A 23192-nucleotide genomic window follows, 5' to 3' on the forward strand; every position below is an offset into this window, starting at 1 on the left:
GCTTGTATCTTCTTCAAGGAATGGGAATGTCTTTTTACTTATGGTACTTCTGATATATATAAGTTCTTAATTTTAAAGTGATTGTATAAGTCTTTCATTTTTTAATTTTGTAAGTGTATTATGTTTAGAAAAATTTCCTACTCTTGATCATAGAGCTATTAAATGGATCCATTTCTAGGTTCTCTGTTCCCACATCTGTTTTAGTCCATTCAAAGTGCTATAACAAACGTGCCATAGACTGCATGCCTTAAACAACAAACATTTTTTCTCTCTCACTTCTGGAGGCTGGGAAGTCTAAGACCAGGCACTACTAGCAGGTTTGGTGTCTGTTTCGAACCCCTTTCTTGATTCACAGGTGGTCATCTTCTCACTGTGTCCTTATGTGGTAGAAGGAGTTAGAACTCTTTGGAATCTCTTATATAAAGCCACTAATTCCATTCATGAGGGCTCCACCCACTTATCAAAAGTGTCACCTCCTAACATTATACATTGGAAAATAGAATATCAATATATGAATTTTAGGGGGATACAAACATTCTGTCCATAACAATACCTTTCCATCATTGCTGCAATATCATAATAATTACAGATTTACAATGATTTTGATACATGGTAAGGCATTTGAAATCACTGCAGTCAGGCCTTAGCTAAACTCTTCCACAAACTACATTGCTAATTGCAACATCAAATCAACTCTGAGGGGTTGCAATATCTCTTTCAAAAATGGCATTTGACATTTTTGGCAAATTCATTTCTCAAACAGCAATTTCTTTAATTCTGTGATAAAAAAAGAAATATTCCCTAGTTCTCCAAATATTTGATTTATTTTCCAAAGTCCTTTGAAGGTTTCTATTCTTGGCCTGTATCTTGACTATTGTACTTTCTCCAGAATTCCAATTTTAGCCTCCTTTTATCACTTTGCATATCTCACCTACATAATCCCATTTTCTAATATTACTTCATCAGCTCTCTTTAAGATGATAACTCCCAAATATACATTTCATAACAGATTTCAAATAGATCTTTAAGCTAGCATAGTATACATTTCATATACATATATATGTGTATATATATATATATATATATATGCTTGTATCTCAAATGAATATATTTAAAATTAAAGCAAACATCTTTTCTCCTAACTCTATTTTGTGTTCATTATTTTGGTGAGTTATGCCTTTTACCTTATTCCCAATAAAAATCTGACTATTTTCATCTCCCTTTCATTCACATCCTTTATCCAGTTGGTGTTAGAGGTTTGATAAATCTAGTGCCTTCATAATCCTCTGATACACTCTATCTCCTTTACACATATTGATTCTTTTTCCATCTATATTCTCAGTATTTTAGCTTGGGAAACACTGTTTCCCACTAATACTTTTGTCCCAAATCCAACACATTTCCTCGTAGTGAAAATACAAATTTAATCATGCTATCCTATGGCTAAAATTTTAAATTTTTCCTCACTTAATACACAGTAAGAACATGAAAGCTATAATATCATGCATCTGTATATATATATATATATATATATATATATATATATATTTGCACACACACACAGAGTATCTATCTATCTATCATCTATCATCTATCTATCTATCTATCTATCTATCTACCTATCTAGAGAGAGAGAGAGATGATAGAGAGGCAGAGAAGGAGAGAGATTGGGATTTATAATGAGGAATTAATTCATTTGATTATGTAAACTGGGAGGTTCCACAGACCAAAGAAAGTGGATGATGTAGTTCCAATCAAGTCTGAAGGCTAAGAGCCAGGAGAAACAATGGTATAAGTTTTAGTCAAAATCTGAAAGCCTAAGAATCAGAATATCAAAGGTGTAAGTCTCATTCTGAGAGCAGGAGACCCATACTCAGCTCAAGCAGTCAGGCTGAGAGAGACTGAATTTCTCTCTTCTTTTTTCTAACTTTTTGTAAGATTGGATGATGGATTGGATGATGCCAACTCTATTGTGGAGGGCAATCTTCTTTACTCAGTCTATAAATTCAAATGCTAATTGTATCTGGAAACACCTGCACAGACACACAAAGAAATAATATTAACTAAGTACCTGGGCATCCCATGACTTAGTCAAGTTGTCTTATAATAAACCAATCTCTCCACTCTCCTCCCTCCTACCTATTTGTTCTATTTCTCTGGAGAACCCTATTGTATCAGTTGAGGTCAAACAAGATATAACTCTGTTTGCTTATGTTAGCTTTCATATAAGCAAGTATTTTTTGGTGGTCTACACAGCACCACTTTTTTTTTTTTTTTTGCATTTTTGTGATCTTTTGTTGTCAGTTCACTGTTTAAAAAGACCCCTAAGGGTAGCACTGAAATGCTATTTTGTCTTCCTAAGTGCAAGAAACTGTGATGTGCCTTACAGAGAATATATCTGTTAGATAGGCTTTGTTTAGTCATGAAGTATAGTGCTGTTGGACATGAGTTCAATGTTAATTAGTTGACATTGACACATCAAATAAGATGTCTTTCAACAGAAATACACACAAAACAAGGTTATATATTGATCTGTCAATGGCAACATGACCAGAATCTCGGAGGAACTTAACCAACTTTTCTCCAAGGAAATTTATTAATTCAGTGTTTACAGTAACTTTGTAGAATATAACTACCATGAATAATGAGAACTGACTATATGTTTATATATATATACTTTCACAGATACATATTTTTAAAATCTCAAGTTTAAATCAGTATCTCAAATTCTATTTCAATTTCTTCTTGATCTTCCCCTATCTAGTATCTATAATTCTCTTCCTCCAAACTGAGAGCCCTGGCTCCCAACAATATTAACAATGTATTTATTTGTTCAATACTATAATATACCTAAAATAATTTAAATATAATTTCATTTGTAAAGCTAAACTTTAGTAAGGAAACTGCTAAAAGAGTTCTGAATTTATTTGCAGTTTTCAAGTATCTCATCCTGCTCAAAACTAAATGAACATAGTCTACCTCCATGCTCATAAATTACTTGAATTAAATTTTTTGTTTCTGTTTCTTTTCCTTATTTTCATACTTGACATCTCATTGTTCATTTTTAAAACAGAATCATTTGTTTCAAGTTTTCTTCATATTTTCCTGTTTCCTTTCTATCTCTTTTAATGTAACATAATTTTTGAATATATAGAACCTTGACATGCTTTCAAAAGTTAACACTATACAAAATCGTATTCTCAGAGAAATGGCATTTCTTTTGTATCTCTTTCACTTGGGATGCCTTGGTGACTCAGCGGTGGAGTGTGTCTCTTTCACTCCATTCCTCACCCCTTGCAGTCAACCAACTTCATTGTTTTTCAGTTTATCCTTAATGGTTTTTTGGTTTATCTGTACAAGGAAAACTATAAGATGCTGATAAAAGAAATTGAAGTAGACACAAATAAATGAAAAGACAACCCATGTTCATTGATCAGAAGAATTAATTTTGTTGAAATCCTCATTTTACCCAAAATGGTCTATAGATCCAATGCAATTCTTATCACATTTCCAATGTCATTTTAAAAGAAATAGCAAAGAAAAAAATTTCCTAAAATTTGTATGGAACCACAAAAAATCCTGCATAGCTAAAACAATCTTGAGCAAGAAGAACAAAGCTGGAGGCACTACACTTCCTCATTTCAAACCATATTACAAAGCCACAGTTATCAAATAGTAGATAATGGGATAAAGGCAGACACATAGATCAATGGAACAGAATAAACAGCCCAGAAAAAAACCCACACATTCACAGTCAAGAATTTTCAACAAAGGCACCAAGAATACACAATGGGGAAAGGATAGTCCCTTCAATAAATGATGTTGATAGAATTGGTTATCTACATGTAAAAGACTGAAATTGGATCCTATTTTATGCCATATATAAAAATCAAATGATCTCCTCCCTCTGCCTGTGTCTCTGCCTCTCTCTCTCTCTGTGACTATCATAAATAAAATAAAATTCTTTAAAAAAAAAAGATTAAAAATCAAGTGAAAATGGATTAATGACTTCAAAATAAAACCCAAAGCCATTAAACTTCTGGAATAAAGCATAGGGGTAAAGCTCATTGACACTGGCTTTGACAATGATTTTTTGGATTTTACACTAAAAGCAGAGGACATGAAAGTAAAGTAGATAAGTGAAATTACATCAAAGTAAAACGTGTTTGCATAACAATGGAAACAATCAACAAAGTGAAAGCTAACCCATGAAATGGGAAAAAATATATATTTGTAAACCACTATAACTGATAAGGTGTTAATATCTAAAATATATAAGAAACTCATACAACCTACTAGCAATAATAATATAAATAACACAATAAAAAGTTGGCAAAGTATCTAAATAAACATTTTTCCAAAGAAGATATACAGATGTCTGTCAATTGTATAAAAAGATATTCAACATTACTAATCATCAGGGAAATTCTGATAAAAATTACAGTGAAATATAACCTCATGTCTTTAGCATGGCTATTATCAAAGAATCAAAAGATAACAAGTGTTGACATGGATGTAGAGAAAAGGGAACCCTTGTGCACTGTTAGCAGGAATGTATACTGGTACTATTATGTAAAATAGTATGGAGGTTCCTCAAAAAATTGAAAATAAAAGTACCATATGACCCATAAATCCCACTCCTGAGTATATATCCAAAGGAAATAAAATCACTACCTTGGAGAGATATCTACACTGACGTGTTCATTGTAGCATCATTCTCTGTAGCTGAGGTATGAAAACAACCTAAGTGTTGTCAACCAAAGAATGTATAAAGAAAATGTGGCATAGAAATATACAATGAAATATTATTCAGCCTTAAAAGGGGTGAAAATCTTGCCATTTGCAACGACACAGATGAATCTGGAGAATGTTATGCTAAGTGAAATGATCCAGACACAGAAAGACAAATATCACATGATCTCACGTACATGTGGATGCTTAAAAAATGGGAATTCATAGTGACAGAGTAGAAAGGTAGTTACTGGAGGCTGGGGGTTGGGAGAAAAGTTGAAATATTGATCAAAGAATACAAACATTCAGTTCTAAGATGAATGAGTTCTGAAGACCTAATGTACAGCATGGTGATTATAGTGAATCAAATGCATCATATATTTGAAATTTGCTAAGAGAATAGATCTCAAGTGTTTTCGCTACAAAAGAAAAAAAAAATAAGATAACTATGCAAGCAATGGATGTGTTAATTAGTTTGATAGTGGTCATCTTTTTGCAATACATACATGTATCAAAACATCATATTGTGCACCTTAAACATATACAGTTTTTCTTTGTCAGTCATACCTCTATAAAGCTGGAAAAAAATCTTAACACTCCCCCCTCCCCCTCTGCGGGTGAGGGGACAACATCCTAACTCGCTCTACTAGGTGATACTCCAAGGAATTTCTAGGATTGCAGAGCACTTGAAATATGCAAATCTTTTGATCAGAAAGCATTTGGGTTGACCTGGGAGATACATCAAAAGTTAGAGTTTTATTTGTAAAATAAAATTTACTCATGACTACATACCATTTTATTATCTCTTATATTGAGACAAGAAAATGCTATTGTTTCCTTTGCATTGGTACTTGAGGAACATAAATGGCAGCAAAGCTACATAGGACACAAAGGTACCTTGACTTGTTTTTCATTCCATTCAATGCAGAGTTATTAAAGCCCAGTGGCCTGTGAGTTATTCAAACTCTAGTGGACTAGTAGCATCTTCAGCTATCATCTACTGCGTTGAGTGCCTATAAGTAGTGCCTGTATTTCCATGTGGGATGCACTGCAGTAGCAAACAGAGAAGACAGCTTCTCCTGTCAAAGAATAAATGAATCTAAAAGAAGAGATGTAGTTACATAGAAAAGTATGAGAAACATAAAATATACATCATATGGCACACAATGCATATTGATGCACTTTAATTTGTCAAAAAAAACTTATGTACCCAAAAATATAAATTAAATGAATACTCAGGGCCTAATTAGAGAAGGTGTTCTGGAGGAGTACATATAAAAAATACCTAAGAAAGCATGCATTCTGGGGTGGCTGGCTGGCTCAGTTGGTGGAGAATGTGACCCTTGATTTCATGGTTGTGGGTTCAAGCCCCCATGTTGGGTGTAGAGATTACTGAAAAATAAAACTTTTTAATTTTTTTTTAAAGCATACATTCAATGATTTCCACAAGATACTAAATGACATGCATCCCTGTAAGGACACAGAAGTTTATATGACCTTACCAGAATGGCCACTCAGACATTTTGAAGTTTTAGGAAATTGAATACTCTTGAGTAACTTGGAAAAACACTGCCATTCTAATATATTTCTGTGCCTTACACCTTGGCATCAGCACTCAACTTTTGTGTTGTGGTTCTTTAGTTTTCCTGTCTGTATAATGGAGATAATGTTAATTTCCTTCTCCTGGTTGCTGTGAAGGTTGATTTATACTTGTAAAGTACTTTGAAGATGAAAAGTACTTGTGCTTATTATTAGCTGTAATATTGGCCAAAAAAGAGAAGAGTCATTTGTCTGAAGAGGGCTTTTACTTCAGAGCAGTGCAGTAGAATTAGCAAGGGCAAGAGTAGAGGAAGAATGAAGAAATACATATGGGAGGAAAAGCTTTTTAAAGATTACTGGTTTTTCATGATCCAAATCTCCTAAAATGCTTTGAGATTTTTTACACTGCTCATAAGAGGCCTCCTGTAGTCAATATACATGAAGAGGGAAATTTTGTTTTCTACAATAAACCTAGAGAATAATTATCTTCAGCTGTAAGGAGCACAGGTTTTCCAGTTTAAGAAGTATCAGATTTGATTAAGATTGAAAGGAAGTATTTAATTTTTCCAATGTGACTACAGAAGAGCCTTCATTGAATTTAATTTAAATCATATACATTATCTTTCATTGTGCTAAATTATTTTAATACTCAATGATTATAAACATAAATTACTAATTTCTCAGAGTCTAACAAGCAAATAGAATTGAAATAAACATGGTATATACGAATCACATTTGCTAGAAGTATCACTTATTAATCATACTCAGAGGAGATAACAATGGCAAAGTCAAGAGCCTGACATATTATATCTTATATAATTTCTGTTATAAGTACTTGGCTACAGGAAAAGGAGCTGTCATTAATGTGGCATCTGATTGAATTCTTTATGTAGTTCTACTGCTTTATTGTTCTGCTATTCTTTTTATTAGTAAGGAAGCAAGTTTATTTCTCTTAAAGTCATTGATCAATAAAAATAAATCTATTGTAGTAAAAACTTGATAGAATAGAATTCTGTATTGAGCGCAGATGTAAAATTAAGCAGTAACAGAAAATTGCTTTCAGACAATAGTTATGCTCTAATCTGTAAGAGAAAGCAAAACAGGAATTCAGCAGCTGATCAGAGACCTTTATCCACCAAAACAGAAAAATAAAATATATTAAGTAGTTAAGAATATTGAGATGCTTCTGTCAGAAAATTGTATTCAGGGCAGCCCGGGTGGCTCAGCGGTTTAGCGCCTGCCTTTGGCCCAGGGCATGATCCTGGAGACCCGGGATGGAGTCTCATGTCGGGGTCCCTGCATGGAGCCTGCTTCTCCCTCTGCCTGTGTATCTGCCTTTCTCTTTCTCTCTTTCTGTGTCTCTCATGAATAAAAAAATAAATAAAATCTAAAAAAAAAAGAAAAAGAAAGAAAGAAAATTGTATTCACTTTCATCATTGAGTCTTCTGAGGACCCTTAGGTGAATTTAGTAAATGTTGAGAATATGCAAATACATTGATCCTATGGACTAAAACAAAATGGTGACAATTTTTAGGTTGATAAAAGTACTGTTATTTCAGTGATAGTGACCTACTATTTTACTTGAAGAATAAAAATAAAAGAACATAAATTTCTTTCAAAGGTTAACAAACATGCTATAGGATGTGGAAGAAAACATATATATTTGCCTTTTGTGTTGTAGTTCTTTAGTTTTCCCATCTGTATAGTGGAGATAATGTTAATTTCCTTCTACTGGATGCTGAGAAGTTTGAGTTTATGTCCAGAATAAATTGGCTCTATGCAGAAACAGAGGAATATCTCTCTTAAGGTTTTATTTATTTTTTTTTCATTTTAACTCAGTGAACTGTTAAAAATCATTCTGAATAAATGGGCTTAGTAATGATATGCTTGCTTAAAAATATGTAGCCAGTAGTATTTTTAATAATTTAGTAAGCCATTCAAATTTTTATTTCCATGTTGTCTGACCTAAAAAATATCTGGGATTAGTAAGTATTCACTTTCCACTGCTCCTATTATTGATGAACATTCTACTGAGGAAAGTGAGGTAAGGGGTTATAGTAAATTGTAATGATTTAGGAGCCTCTGGCAACCATTCTATTTGCAATAGACAAGATAGTCCCATGAACATAAATTATGAATCTCCATTGACCATGTTGATAATATAACTGCCAATTTTTATTTAGTGTTGACTCTAAAATTTGTAGCATGATAAAGAATTGGAGATAAAAAAAGTAAGGAAAGATATGACATATATATTACATCTTTCTTATATGTATGTTTGATATATGTTATATATGATATATATAACTAACAACATATAATATCTATAATCAGCAAAATATAATCAGCAGCAAGCATCATAACAGAACTAAAAAATAATAACAATAGCTTTCTTGTTCTATTCTAATAGCAAATAGACAAAAGTGGTTAAAAACTTCCAGTTATAAAATAAATAAGTCCTGGGGATGTAATGTGTAGCATGGTGTCTATAATTAATAATACTATAATGTATATTGGAATATTGCCAAGAGAGTAGATGTTAAAGGTTCTCACCGCAAGAAAAAAATTTTGTAACTGGGTGATTTATCATGGTGATCATTTTGCAGTATATACATATATCAAATTATTATGTTGTACACCTGAAACTAATATAGTGTTATATGTCAGTTACATATCAATAAACAAGAATAGCCTTTCTTTGTAAACTTAGAAACATAGGCAACAAGGTCACTGTTGTTAATATTATTATTTGCTTTATAGAGTCTGTCCACTTACATAGGATATTTCTGTCTTACCCAATGTAACAATTGAAATATATATTACTATAATACAAATAAAAAGGTGTAATTTTTGTATTATGGATTGAGCTTCATACTCTAACCAAATTGCATAGTTTTCCACATCTTTCTAAAATACAGCTCTTGACTGGGTATTATATAAGACTGATGAATCACTGAACTCTACCTCTGAAAATGATAATACATTATAAGCTAATTAATTGAATTTAGATTTTAAAAAAGAATTCAATAAAAAAATAAGTCTTCTCTTTTTCTTCCTTTTACGGACTCCCTTACACCTTCTTCTCCCACTGCTTTCTTCTTTTCACCTGCCACAGCAACAGTAGTACATGATGGGGGATTTTGCCATCATAAACTGAATAATCATCTCTACATGAGAAAAACAAATTAACAAATAAGCAGGAAAAACTGCTGTTTAGAAGAATTACAATTGCCATCATCACAAAAAGTTTAAAACTTCAAGTATCTATAAGAGAGAAAATTGTTTAAATGCCATGTGGACAAAGATACCTCAATTTGAGAAATCAAGTGAATGAATTTATTTCACCTGAAGTTTCATTAAGGAAACTATTAAAAGGAAATCTAAAATAAGATAAACAAGATTTCAAAAATTTTAATATGCTTATTTAAATATGCAAATTACAGAATAAAATTTGATTGTATTTTGGAAAATAAATATACATGAATCACCTTTTAAAAAGAGTAATATTGGTTCATCTTAAAAACTCATAATTCTTTTTATTCATAAGCTGGAGAATTGTATACAGATTTTATTTAAGCTACCTTGTTATTTTTATTCAGTACATATTTATTAAAATAACCTCCTACATTATAAAGGTTTACATATGAAAATTCCATCAATTAACTAAAATGAGACTGTATGTTACATTACCATACTGTAATATATTTTCAAAATGCCCCTTTTACAAGTCAAAAAAGAAATGTGTGTCATTGTATGAGAAATCAAAAAAAAAAAAAAAAGGCAGAAAGAAAAGGTGTAAGTAATAGATGGATAAGTAGTTCTCCATTATATCTAATTTGACTTAATGAGAAGTAGTTCTTAACTTTCAATCAACCTCAATATATCATAATATTCAAAATAACTTTTAGAGGAATCTTTTAAAGCTGGAATCATAGCTCTTCTGCATTTTATCCCCTTGATAACAGATTTTCTTATTTAGCTCTAAATTTTTGAGAAGTAATTATTAAAATACATGGCACTGAGTCCATTTTTTTATTATAAAACTTTTATATTAACTAAGAGATGTCTAGGTTGTCAAGGGAATTTACCAATTTATGTCAATCATCTGGTTTCATAATTAAACACAGTTCTTTTCTGAGACTTTTATATAAAATCTACACAGTTTTCTGTAATGGGAAAAGGGGAAACTAGGCCTTAGATAGCTTACATCAGTGACTAACAAAAATCCTTACAAAATATTGTAAGAAATCATGACATTGTTTTATGATGAATTGTCTCAAATTATGCTGGTCAACCAAGCCTAATCATACTAAAGAGTAGAATATATTAATTCCAGATACAAACCTCATTCATAAAAAATAAGCCCATTTAAGTTGGAATATTTTGATATTCTCATAAGTGCAAGTTCAGAAATCAGGGTGTGACAGTAAAGCAGAGGGAAGCTAAGGTTACAAAAAGGAGTGGGGATGATGTGATAAGGGCATACTTTGCTTCTGTGATGTTCTCCCCCCAAATCCATAAATCCAGCGTCTCATTAGAAAACAGCAGAAAAACCCAAATTGAGAGACATGCTTCAAAATACCTGAAAACTGCATTGCCAAAGAGTTGAGCTTATGAAAAATAAGTATTGAGCACTCACAACTGGAGAGACCTAAGAAGAAAATGTAACATGGTATCATTTAGAACAAAAAACATTAAAAAACAAAACAAAACAAAAGAACATTAATGGAAAAACTGGTAAAATCTGAATTAAAGCTGTAGTTTTAGTTCTCATTTCGTATCAGTATTAACTTCTAAGTTGTGATAAGTGTTATATAAGATATCAACCTTAGGGGAAACTGAGTAAAGGACAAGTAGGAAGTCACTGAAGAACTTTGGCAACTCTTCTGAAAATATAAAATTATTAAATAATAATAATTAAAGAAATAAAAATTAGCAAAACAAATGAAAAATAAGGAATGATAGAATTTATAAGAAAATTGAAAATGAGAGGTGTCTGGGTGGCTCAGTCAGTTAAGTGTCTGTCTTCGGCTCAGGTTATGACCCAGCATTATGGGATGGAGCTCTACATTGTGCTCCTCCCTGCTCAGCTGGGAGTCTGCTTCTCCATCTCTTCTACCCCATCCCCCTGCTTGTGCTCTCTCTCACTTGCTCTCTCCCTCAAACCAATAAATAAAATCTTTAAAGCAAAAGAAATAAAATTGGAAATGAATCAGAGGGTTCCAAACTACACAGAAACTGGTTAAAACTGCAACATTACCTACACATTTATTTCTTAATAATAATAAATATTATATATGAAGATTAGAAGATAGAAATATATATCTATAGTGATCCTAAAGACATGATATATATATTAAGATTAATTTTGAGTTGTCATCAATTTTCTGAATTTAGACCTTTCCAGGACAAATAACAGGCTTTACACTATAACTCCTTAAGAAAGAGCTTTGGAGGTATACAATAATTTATTCTGCTAAGGTACAGAAGAATGAACTAAGGTACACAAGAAGAACTTTTCTTCTTGCTTTAAAGTATCATAGTCAGAGGTAAGGGGAAGAAGTCTGTCCAAAGACAGAAGACTGTCCAAACTGCATCCTTAAGGTTAGACTAACAGGGAGGATCCCATGATACCAGTCAAGAGGTTTTTGTTGTTGTTGTTGCTCTTATCAAATACTGATGACTGAAGAAATAGGAGACACCAGAGTAAAGCACTGAATGAGAAGAACAATAAATCAAAAGGGATGTACTATTGATTTCCACAACCAATAAGGCTGTAAATATCACCTGAGTACAGAAAATGGAGCTGTAATCAAACACTGAGTAATATGAAAATAATCAGTGATGTGCAAAGTGTGAGAATTGAGAAAATTGTAAAAATTTCAAATCCTGTTCTCCTGAAGATCTACTGATATCTTCAAGATGGCACATATTGCATGGGGGAAATGAATTTAATCAAAAATTTAGAAAAAAAATGTTTTAAAGAAAGATTTAGAGGTTTCTTATTGAGTGCTCCTAGACTTTAAGATGACAATATATTTTGTAAAGCTTGCTGCCAAAGGGGGTAGGCATCTGAAGGGGAAAAAAATTAAAGAAAATATAGTACTTATGAAAATTTGGGGGTGACCAAATAGGTTTTTTTTCTAGAGAAATTTACCTAACATTGAACATTGACACAGCAATCATATTTAAGTCACTTTAAATATTTGGTGGGACTATTGCTTACATATACCCGAGTCTTTGATTCCTGGATCTCTTAGCACTTTTTTATTTCTAGGTCTCTGATTTCAATGCCTGCTAATGCCACTAGTTGCTAATCTAGAGGGGTCTTATGAGTTGTCTGGTTACTCTTAAGTAATGGAAGAACCCCACATCAATAATTAATATGTCCAGCTCAATGAAATTAGCCAAAGCGTGTGTACACACAGACATACACACACAAACAAACACACACACTGAACTGGGAATAGATACCCTTTCCCAGTTGGTCTACTGTAAATGAGCCACCAGCAGTCAGGAGTTGGGGATAGCAGTAGGTTTGGCTTCTTCTAGAGTCTGAATCGGAGAAGGGAGGACAAAAAAGTGCTAAGAGTATAGGAAAACTTTTTTTCTCTCTCTTCTTAATAAAAATAAAACTTCCCAGTTCATATAAGTGGAAGTTCAGATCTAGGTCAGAATTACAGGGTTGGTGATCTATTGGCTCATTGCTATCTCAAAGAACTCAGTATTTGTCTCTGTGTTAAGTCATCTGAAATGCCAGAACAATTCCTCTCTGGGTTGTAGGACAGAGAATAATAGCAATCAAATCTACAAGGTGCTTTATAAATATCTAGTGAAAGAGAATACTTTTATCTATGCTTTAGAAGCCATTCTAAAATTCATCTTGATTGGCCTACATCCTCTCCAGAAACAACAGCTGTGTCTGGGAGAATGGATTATGTTGATTGGTTTAAGCTGATCAAACTTTAACAATGAAGCAGAAGACGGCTTGAAAACAGTTTTACCTGAAGTGAATGGGGGCTGTTATATAGTTTTTGCTATGCTGTTAACTTTCTGGTTGACATGAGGAATTTCTTCAATTCCCTGGACTTAGGATACATCATTTTTAAAGATTTAAAGATAGGATTAAATAGACTTCCTCCAGGGAAGATGGCAGAGTTGGAGTATCTGAAGCTCACCTCCTCCCATGGATACAACTAGACAGCAGCCACATCAGTGTAAATGACCCAGATAATAACCCAAAGATTGGCAGAAAGAACTCTCCAGAGCTAAAGGTAAAGCAAAGACCACATCAAGGAAAGTAGGAAGAAGAGTAGAGACACAGTCTGGAGCTAAATGGACTGTCCAAAGGAGGGAGACTTGCCATGGGTGCTGAGGAGAGAGAAACAGACCCTTATAGCTGGGATCTGAGGAAGATGAAGATGAAAGAGGAAGATGAATCTCCATAACATTTGACTTTGAAATACAGAGAGGCTGAATTTCACAAGTTCTTACAATCCGCAGGACTTAAAACCTGAACTTTAGAAATCAGTAGGCTCTGGGAAGAGCCAGGAGGGCAAGGGGAAACTGAGTCCCTGCCCACAACAAATGGCCCCACAGAGATACAGCACAGTGGCAGCAGTTTGAAAAGTCCCTTGGGGATCCCTGGGTGGCGCAGTGGTTTGGCGCCTGCCTTTGGCCCAGGGCGCGATCCTGGAGACCCGGGATCGAATCCCACATCAGGCTCCCGGTGCATGGAGCCTGCTTCTCCCTCCGCCTATGTCTCTGCCTCTCTCTCTCTCTGTGACTATCAGAAAGAAAGAAAGAAAGAAAGAAAGAAAGAAAGAAAGAAAGAAAGAAAGAAAGAAAGAAAGAAAGAAAGAAAGAAAAGTCCCTTGGATATATGAGAGGGAGATTTGTTTATTGATCTCAGAGCTTGTGCTGGAGGGGTAGAGATTATTGGGAACTTTCTCCAGGAACAAAGGAGCTGACAGGTACCATTTCCTTCCTGCATCCCCCAGCATAAACACAAAGACACCTCCAGGAATTGGCTTGGTTCCAAGGCTCACTACTTAACTTACTAGCAGTGTCCTCTACCAACATGCTTTCCTATGGACATGCTCCTCCAGCCAGGCCTCAGCTCTATGTCCCCTCCCAAAGCAGACAACTGCAAATCTGGCTAACCTTATGCATCCTGCTCCTACATGATTCTGAGTATCTGTCTCCTCCAACCCAACCTGTCTCAGTCTCCAGCAGCTACATGTCCCCTCCTCCCAGCAATAACTTGCCAGCACTGCATGGACTGCCCCTGCATTCTCTTGTACTTCCATGCTACTGCATCTTTGGCACATTCCTGGTCTAACTCAACTCAAACTCAAGCAGCCCCAGACTGGCCCATTAACAACACAGATAACAAACCCTGTCCACAACAGGCAAAGACAGCCATTGCAGATGACTGGACTAAAGGCAAAGCAGCTCAGCTGGAACAGCAGGGTGCACACAACACACACAGAAGACACCCCTGCAGCACCAGGTTCTGCAGGACCTCTTCTTCAGCAGATCACTACTTTCAAGAGTAGGAGACCACCACACTGGCCCTACAAGAAATGTTAAGAAAGATATCTGAGTCGAAAGAGAAGACCATAAGGAGGAGTAAGAAAAGTAGGGAACACAAAAAGTAGAAAAAATAAGTATAGCTGTAAAAATCAGTCAAGGGAATCATAAAATAAAAGGTTATAAATTATGATATGATATACTTAAAACATGAGAAGAGAGGAGTGAAGATCAGCTTAACATAGACTGCTCTCTGCATAAGATGTTATAGACAAACCTAATGGCAACCACAGATCAAAAATTAGTAACAGATATGCAAAAAAATAATAATAATGAGAAAGAAATCCAAGTATTTCACTTATAAAAAAGCCAACAAATCATGAGAGAAGAGAACAAGGGAAGACAGGAACAGAAGAACTACAAAAACAACCATAAAACAGGTAAAAAATGGCAATAAGTATATACTTATCAATAATTAATTTAAATGCAAATGGACTAAAAGCTCCAATCAAAAGACATACAATAATGAAATGGACCTGGGCACTTGGGTGGCTCAGTTGGTTAATCGTCTGCCTTCGGTCCCAAAGTCCTGGGATCAAGGCTGGCATTGGGCTCCCTGCTCAGTGGGGAGTTTGCTTCTCCCTTCGCCCCTCCCCCTACTATGTTCTCTCTCTCTCTCTCTCTCTCTCTCTCTCTCTCAAATAAATAAATAAATAAATAAATAAATAAAATCTTTAAAAAAAAAAAGTATGACCCATCTATAGGCTACCCATAAGGGACTCATTTCAGAGCTAAAGACACATGTGAAGGGATTGACAGCAAAGGGATGGAAGAGCATTAATCATGCAAATGGAAAAGAAAGTTGGGGAAGCAGTAGTTACACTGCACAAAATACACTTTAAACCAAAGTCTGTAAAAAGAGACAAAGAAGGACACTACACAATCATAAAGGGCACAATCCAATAAGAAGATGTTATAATTGTAAATATTTGTGAACCCAATATGGGGGTACCCAAGTACATAAAGCAGCTAATAACAAATATGTGTTTAGCAGAAATAGAAATTAAGAAAACAATCCTTTTACAATTGCACCAAAAATAATAAAATACCTAGGAATGAACTTACCCACAGAGGTGAAAGACCTGTGCTCTGAAAACTATAAAATATTGATGAGAGAAATTGAAGATCACACAAAGAAATGAAAAGATATCTCATGCTCATGGACTGGAAGAAGGAAAAAAATTGTTAACATGTCCATAGCCTAGAGCAATCTACAAATTTAATGCAACCCATGTCAAAATACCAACAGTATTTTTCACAAAACTAAAACAAATAACCCTAAAACTTGTATGGAACCACAAAAGACCCCGAACAGCCAAAGCAATCTTGAAAAAAAAAAAAAAAAAAAAGAGGTATCACAATCCCAGAGGGTATATCACTCAGTGAAATAAGTCACTCAGAGAAAGACAAATACCATATGATTTCACTCATACATGGAATTTAGGGAAAAAAAATAAATGAATAAAGGGGAAAGAAAGACAAACCAAGAAACAGACTCTTAACTACAGAGAACAAACTGATGGTTATCAGAAGGGAATTGGGAGGGATGGGTGAAATAGGTGACAAGGATTAAGAGTACACTTATCGCAATGAGCACCAATAAACAGAATTGTTGGATCACTATATTGTATACCAGAAACTAATATAACACTGTATTTTAACTATACTGAATCAAGATTTAAAAAGAAATAGGATTAAGCAACTTCTAAGATCTTTCAAAAGAATGATTCTAAAAACAAAGCTTCAGAGTGATTATAGAATTTTATTCAATAATTTAAAGTTTTTTAATGTTATGTGATAGACATCATTGTCATATCTGGGTAATTAATATTCTTAAAAGGCAAATACTTTATATCTCATGGAATCTATTTTCCAGTGGAGTTGAAAGAAAATAAACAAGAAATTAAGTGTATAGCAAATTGCTAGTGATAGGCACTAAGTTGAAAAAGAAAGCAGGGTAAGAGATTAAGAAGTATCAGAGACAGGTTTTATAATTGTAGCCAATTATCTCACTTAAAAGGTCACATGTGAACAAATATTTGGAAGTCATGGTGTGTCAAAGGATTTCTTGAATGAGAAAGAGTGGCCAGTAAAGTAGGAGGGAAACTGAGGTTTTGGTGTCATAAAAGCCAAGGAATGAATGTGCCCTGGGACAGAGAAAAAATTAGAGACATAGGTAATATTATACATTATAGGGGACAGATCTTTCAGGCCTTACAGGTCATTTTAAGGCTTGTGGTAATTCTAAGTCTTAGAGGAAGCCTATCAGAAATAATTACTGAGGGGTGCCTGGGTGGCTTAGTCGGTTAAGCGTCTGCCTTCCACTCAGGTCATGTTCCCAAGGTCCTGGGATAGAGCCGCCCTTGGGTCTCCCTGCTCAGCAGGGAGCCTGCTTCTCCCTATCCCTCTGCCCCTCTCCCCTGCTTGTGCTCTCTCACTCACTCTCTCACAAATAAATTAAAATCTTTTAAAAATTAAAATAAATAAACTAAATTTAATTTAATTAAAAAAAGAATTACTGAGAACTGCTCCTCTTCTTTCAATGTTCAGCAAATACAGGTTCAAGCCTATGTTAGTTCTCAAGAAAAGAGGCAGGAATAGATGACATTTCATTGAAATCTATGCATCTGTTTATAGTCCTGAAATGTTCTGTTGTTTGTGACGCTAATAAAACCATAAAATGGAATTTATATGTTCCATTTTATGAACACTCAATTGAGGATAGTGGATTTTAAGCTGCTTTTGGTTAAAAGATTGTAGGAACATTAACAGAATTTTTAAAATTTACCAAAAGAAATACATATATTTTAAGCATTGCTGTCAAGACTCCCATTTCACTAGGTACAAATATTTTTGTCTCTAAAATGCAATGCATAAGGGCTGAGTGAACTAGGTTCTTGAAATTTATGCTTTAGAGTATCATGATTATCTGATACTGAAACATCCAGGGAGAATTCAGTTAGTTCTATACTCAAATCAGTGTAAATCTCTTACAAATTTTATACAAAATGAGGCCATTTATGCTACAGTACATTCATATGCAACATTAGTATTTGATGTGATTCTTTAGTGTAGCTTGCAATGAATTTTAACTAAAGTTATCAAGTCTTATTTGAGTTACTTTTATTCATTAATTGTCCATTTAAATAGAATAAGATAATGCTTCTCTTAGAAAATTTTATTACTTCAAAGAAAAGAATATTGTTAATAATCATAAATTCAACTTTAAATGAAAATATGGTTTTTTAAGAGTTATTTCTTAGCAAGTGCAGACTTCTGTAGATATTTTTTACTCTGGTCAGAATTTCCCCAGTATTTCCATTAACTAACAAAATATCAATAACGTATATTCAGTATACTCAATCTTAGTTTTATTTTATTCAAATCAAATCACCAATTTGGTCATTTTTTCAGATTTCAAATTTCACGGAAAACTGTGAGTAGGTAAAGAATAATACTGCTAAGAATTTAGTTCCTGGCTCCCTTTGATACTACTTTTTAAAGTCATAAGTAGAAATCATTCTTCCAATTCTCTGTTCTTTTAGTTCCTTAAAACTGTTTTCTCCTATGATCTTGTTTTCCACCATACCTAGTCTCTCACTCTTATGGTCACCACAAAGATCTCGCTATTACCAGTAATTCCATTCACACCCTATCATGTCAATGTGTTTCATTCTCCGACCAGTTATGTTTTCTGATTTTAGCTATAATTTTCAGGTACCCTGAACCCAGCAAGCCTTCCACTCCACCTAGACCACTGATACTACCATGTTTTCATTCTCTAAACCTCAAGTCCAGATCCCCCTCTTGCTCACTTTATATTTCATTGTCAACCACTGTAATCACTCTGCCTGAAAACTTTGACTTCCTTCACATGTCTCTCTGATGTGAAATCACAAAGCTGCTGGGATCTAACTCGCTATCTCCTTTGCGCTGCCCTCATTCGGCTGAATAACTGGGGGACAAAGGGTTCTGCTGCTGCCAGGCAGTCATGCCCCACACCCTTGATTCTTGCTCCCTCCTTCAGATGACTTCTTTTTTTTTAAGATTTTATTTATCAGACAGGCAGAGCCATGGGCAGAGGGAGAAGCAGGCTCCCTGTGGGGAACTCGATGCAGGACTCGATCCCAGAATCCTGGCATCACAACCGGAGTGGAAGGCAGACGCTAAACCACTGAACCATCATCCAGGTGCCCCTCAGATGACTATTTTACATCTTTTCCTAATTCCTGAAACTTCCAATACCTTCTCAATTTATCTGCATTCTCTGATGATGGCATTCTTGCCTAATCAACTGAGAACACTGAGGTTATATATATGAAAGAAAAATTCTAGAAATTACCGACATTGCATTCACTCACCTGATACCTTCATCCATAAGATCCATCTTTCCACCTTCTCCTGAAGTCGATTTTCCATTTACACGCAAGATCCTATCTCCCCTCCCACTTAGTGATATGGGTGGGCAATTCTTCCCTCTCTTCCCTGCATCATGCCTTCCATAACCTCTATCAATTCCCCTTGGCATAAAAATATCCTATTTTTGTCTGCCATCGAGATGGCCCATCTCTTAAAATTCTTCCTCTGTCAGCTACTGCTCCACTTCTTCATTCTCCTTTCTAGCAAACCACCTCAAAAGAGTTGTCTTTACTTGCTGTCTGTAATCTTGTTAAAAATATTCCATGGAATGTTTTTGTCAAAGTCACCTTATGTCTACCATATTGCTAAACATATTTTCAATTTCCAATGCTCAACTCAATCAGTGCTCAGCCTTTACCAGCGGGATTTTACACAATTAGCCCTTTTTCCTCCTCAGTGCCTGTTTTTTTATGATACCAAAACTCAGTTTCCCTCCTGCTTTACTGACCAATCATGCTTGAACTTCTCTGATGGTTCCTTCTTGTCTCCCTAATCTCTTCAGTTTAAAATGCCCTGGGGCTCACACTTTTTTTCAAAAGCTCTAATATTTTCCAGTCTTGTCTATGCACCTAATTTTCATTATCTGTTAACATTTCCAGTCCAGAACACTCTCCTGAATGCAGATCCACAGGTATAGCCCACTGCCTGCTTGACATTTCCACTTAGATGTCTAACAGACATTTTAGTTGGTTCAAGTTTAAAATTGCATTTTGGTTCCCTACCCTCCCCCCTCCCCAAGTCACAGAATCCTTCTTGACATTCTTTATTTCCCTATATCAAATCTGTTAGACAATCTGTGGTCTCTGCCCTCAAAATACATCCAGAATCTGACTAATTCCTTCCAACCCTCCTATTCCAGCACTTCCCTGGTTAGTGCAATGTGCATTTCTAGCCTGGATTACTGCAATAGCCCCCTAACAGACTTTCTTATTTCTACCCCTCAAGCCAGGGAATCTCTTGATACAGTAGTCAATTAAAATATAATTCACATCATCTCATTACTCTTCTCAAAACGATGCAGTGATTCCCACTCACAAAAGGAAAACCTACAGGAATCTCTAAGGCCCCACTTGGTTTCTCTCAGTTGCATTTTTAAATCCAGTTTCTGATTGTTCCTGCCCTTCTCCCTCTACGTCACTCACACAAGCCTTCTTTCCAGGCCCTGAATATAGCAGGCATCTTCTGCCACAAAGCTTTCCCACAGATCCTGCATTCGGGCTCCAATGCTTTTCCCCTGGCTACTGCATAGCACAGGTTTTTGTCTTTACCATATCACTAATCCTCCTTCAACTACTGTATTTAAAATTGCAGCTTGTACCATCCCTGACCTTCTCAACACCGCTTCTCCCCCCATGTTTTTCCCTTATAGCCCTTATCACATTCTAACTTATTTGCTTTTAAATTATGCTTTTAGAGCAATTTCTATTTTCTCTGATAGAAGTTAGTAGGGAAGCAGAAATATTGGCTTACTAATGTATTCCAATTATCCACAAGTTTCCTGACACATGATAGGCAGTTATTTCTTTTTAACTAAATGATATAGTAAGACCCAATATTTAACAAGCATTTAATGTCTGTCAGACAGTGTCCTAAGTGCCTTCCATGTACTACACGCATATATACATGCACTACCCATGTACATGAGCCGAACTATATGTGCTATTTTGTCAAAGGACAAAACTGAAGTAAAGAGAATTTTGTAACTTCCTCAAGGCTACACAGATAATAAATTGTGAAGCTGGTACTCATGGCCAGGCAGTCAGGCTCTGGTATCCAATATGTGGCTTTTAACCACATAAATACTCTCAGGCTAGAAAGTAGGAAGCTGGGACGCCTGGGTGGTTCAGCAGTTGAACATCTGCTCAGAGCATGATCCTGGAGTCCCAGAATCAAGTCCCACATTGAGCTCTCCATGGGGAGCCTGCCTCTTCTCTGCCTATGTCTCTGCCTCTCTCTGTGTGTCTCTCATGAATAAATAAACAAAACCTTAAAAAAAAAAAAGAAAGAAAGTAGAAGCTGAGATTTGAAGTCAAGCATTCTGATTCTAGAGCCACATTCATAATGACCAACCATATATTTCATTCACTCCTGGACCCTTGGTAATAAATCAGGGCCCATGGGCCAAAAGAATGTGCTGTCTTCCAGTTCTATTAAGTTGTCAACAGGCACTGGAAAGAGTAGAATGCTATAAAAGTATTTAATGTTCTCAATGACTTTGAGATATAGGGACTTAAATTAACTCCCTATGCTTATGAAGCCATTAAATCAATGTTTGCACTGAATGCCGCTCTAAGTGATATGTAAGCAATAACAAGTCTGTGTATGAACATAAGCATGTCACTGAGCTGCCCTAGGCTGCATCAGTTACTTCATCAACATGTGACCAACTTGAATTATAAGAATTTAAAATTTCCAATCTTCAAATGTTATGATCATAGGCGACAACAGTGAATTGACATGATACATTTATTTTTTTCCCAAATTAAGTGAATAATGGTACACAAAATTTATTTTTACATTGTCATCATAATCTTCATTATCATTGTCATCATCATCACCATGGACATTGGTTTCTCATGAATCCACATATTAAATTTAAAACTGACATCAGCATTCACATGCTAATAAATATGGTAAAAATGACAGTAATGAGAAGGAATGGATTTATAGCAAAATTTGTAATAAATTCTATTTGAAATTTTTCCTACATTGGGACTATGATTATTATCTCTACAGCTTATTTCATTAAGAAAAATCACAATACATTGCTATAATTTGTTAAGTATATCCATAATAGTTGCAAATTATATGTTTATGGACTTTGAAGAGGCATAGGATATGTTGTTCTTTTTAATTATTTTTAAAGATTATTTATTTATTCATGATAGACATAGAGAGAGAGAGAGAGGCAGAGACACAGGCAGAGGGAGAAGCAAGCTCCATGCTGGGAGCCTGACTCGGGACTCGATCCCAGAACCCAGGACCATGCCCTGGACCAAAGGCAGGCACTAAACTGCTGAGCCACCCATGAATCCCCGGATACATTGTTTTTAAATGAACACTTTCAAGTCCTAATTTCTTTATAAGTTTTATGAGAAAGTTGTGTAAAAGTATCAGATAATGAAGGAAATAAAATTTTCCACAGAGAAAAGAGTTTCATGAAAACATCTGCTAAGAGCGTTGCTTGGAAATTTAAGGAGCTTGCTCTGAACATTTTTAGGGCACGCTTTTGTTTATCAAGGCTATCTATGCAGGTTTACTCATAAATAATTGAAATTTAATTTTCCTTCTCAACATAGCCCCAATTTAGATTTAAGCCTCCCAAGCAATGTAACTCAGGACTTTCTTCCTAACCAGAGTACACTTTAAAAGCAGCTGTTGTCATTTGGAAGAAAACTTGAGCATAACTGCACATTTTATCTTAAATTTTATGTTTCCTAAAGGTAGCAGAAATTCAAACAGAAGCTTCCTTCTCACAAATACAAATTATAAAATGATCATGAGATTTTGATCAGCATTTTTGAAACATATGACTGATACTTACTGTAGAGCTTATCGTATAACTTCATGCTCCATAATAATCTTTAAGATCCTCAGTCATTTTTTACTTACCAAAGTATGCAAGAAGTGTGTTGGTTGCCACATTTGAAAATGGATACTAAGAAGTTTGTTTACATAATTTGGCTCCATTCTTGAAAGGTTGTTTCCATTTAAAAAATCCATGTGTATATAAATGCATTACAATTATAAAATTGCATTTTTGTGGGTCAAAACTGGTTGAATATTTTTTTAACTAACTTACTTATTTGACAGAGAGTGAGCATGAGTGGGGGGAGGGGCAGAGGGCGAGAATCTTCAAGCCCACTCAGAGCTGAGCACAGAGTTTAACACTTGATCTCATGACTCATAAG

This window comes from Vulpes lagopus, chromosome 16 (genome assembly GCF_018345385.1).
Source record: "Vulpes lagopus strain Blue_001 chromosome 16, ASM1834538v1, whole genome shotgun sequence".
NCBI lineage: Eukaryota > Metazoa > Chordata > Mammalia > Carnivora > Canidae > Vulpes > Vulpes lagopus.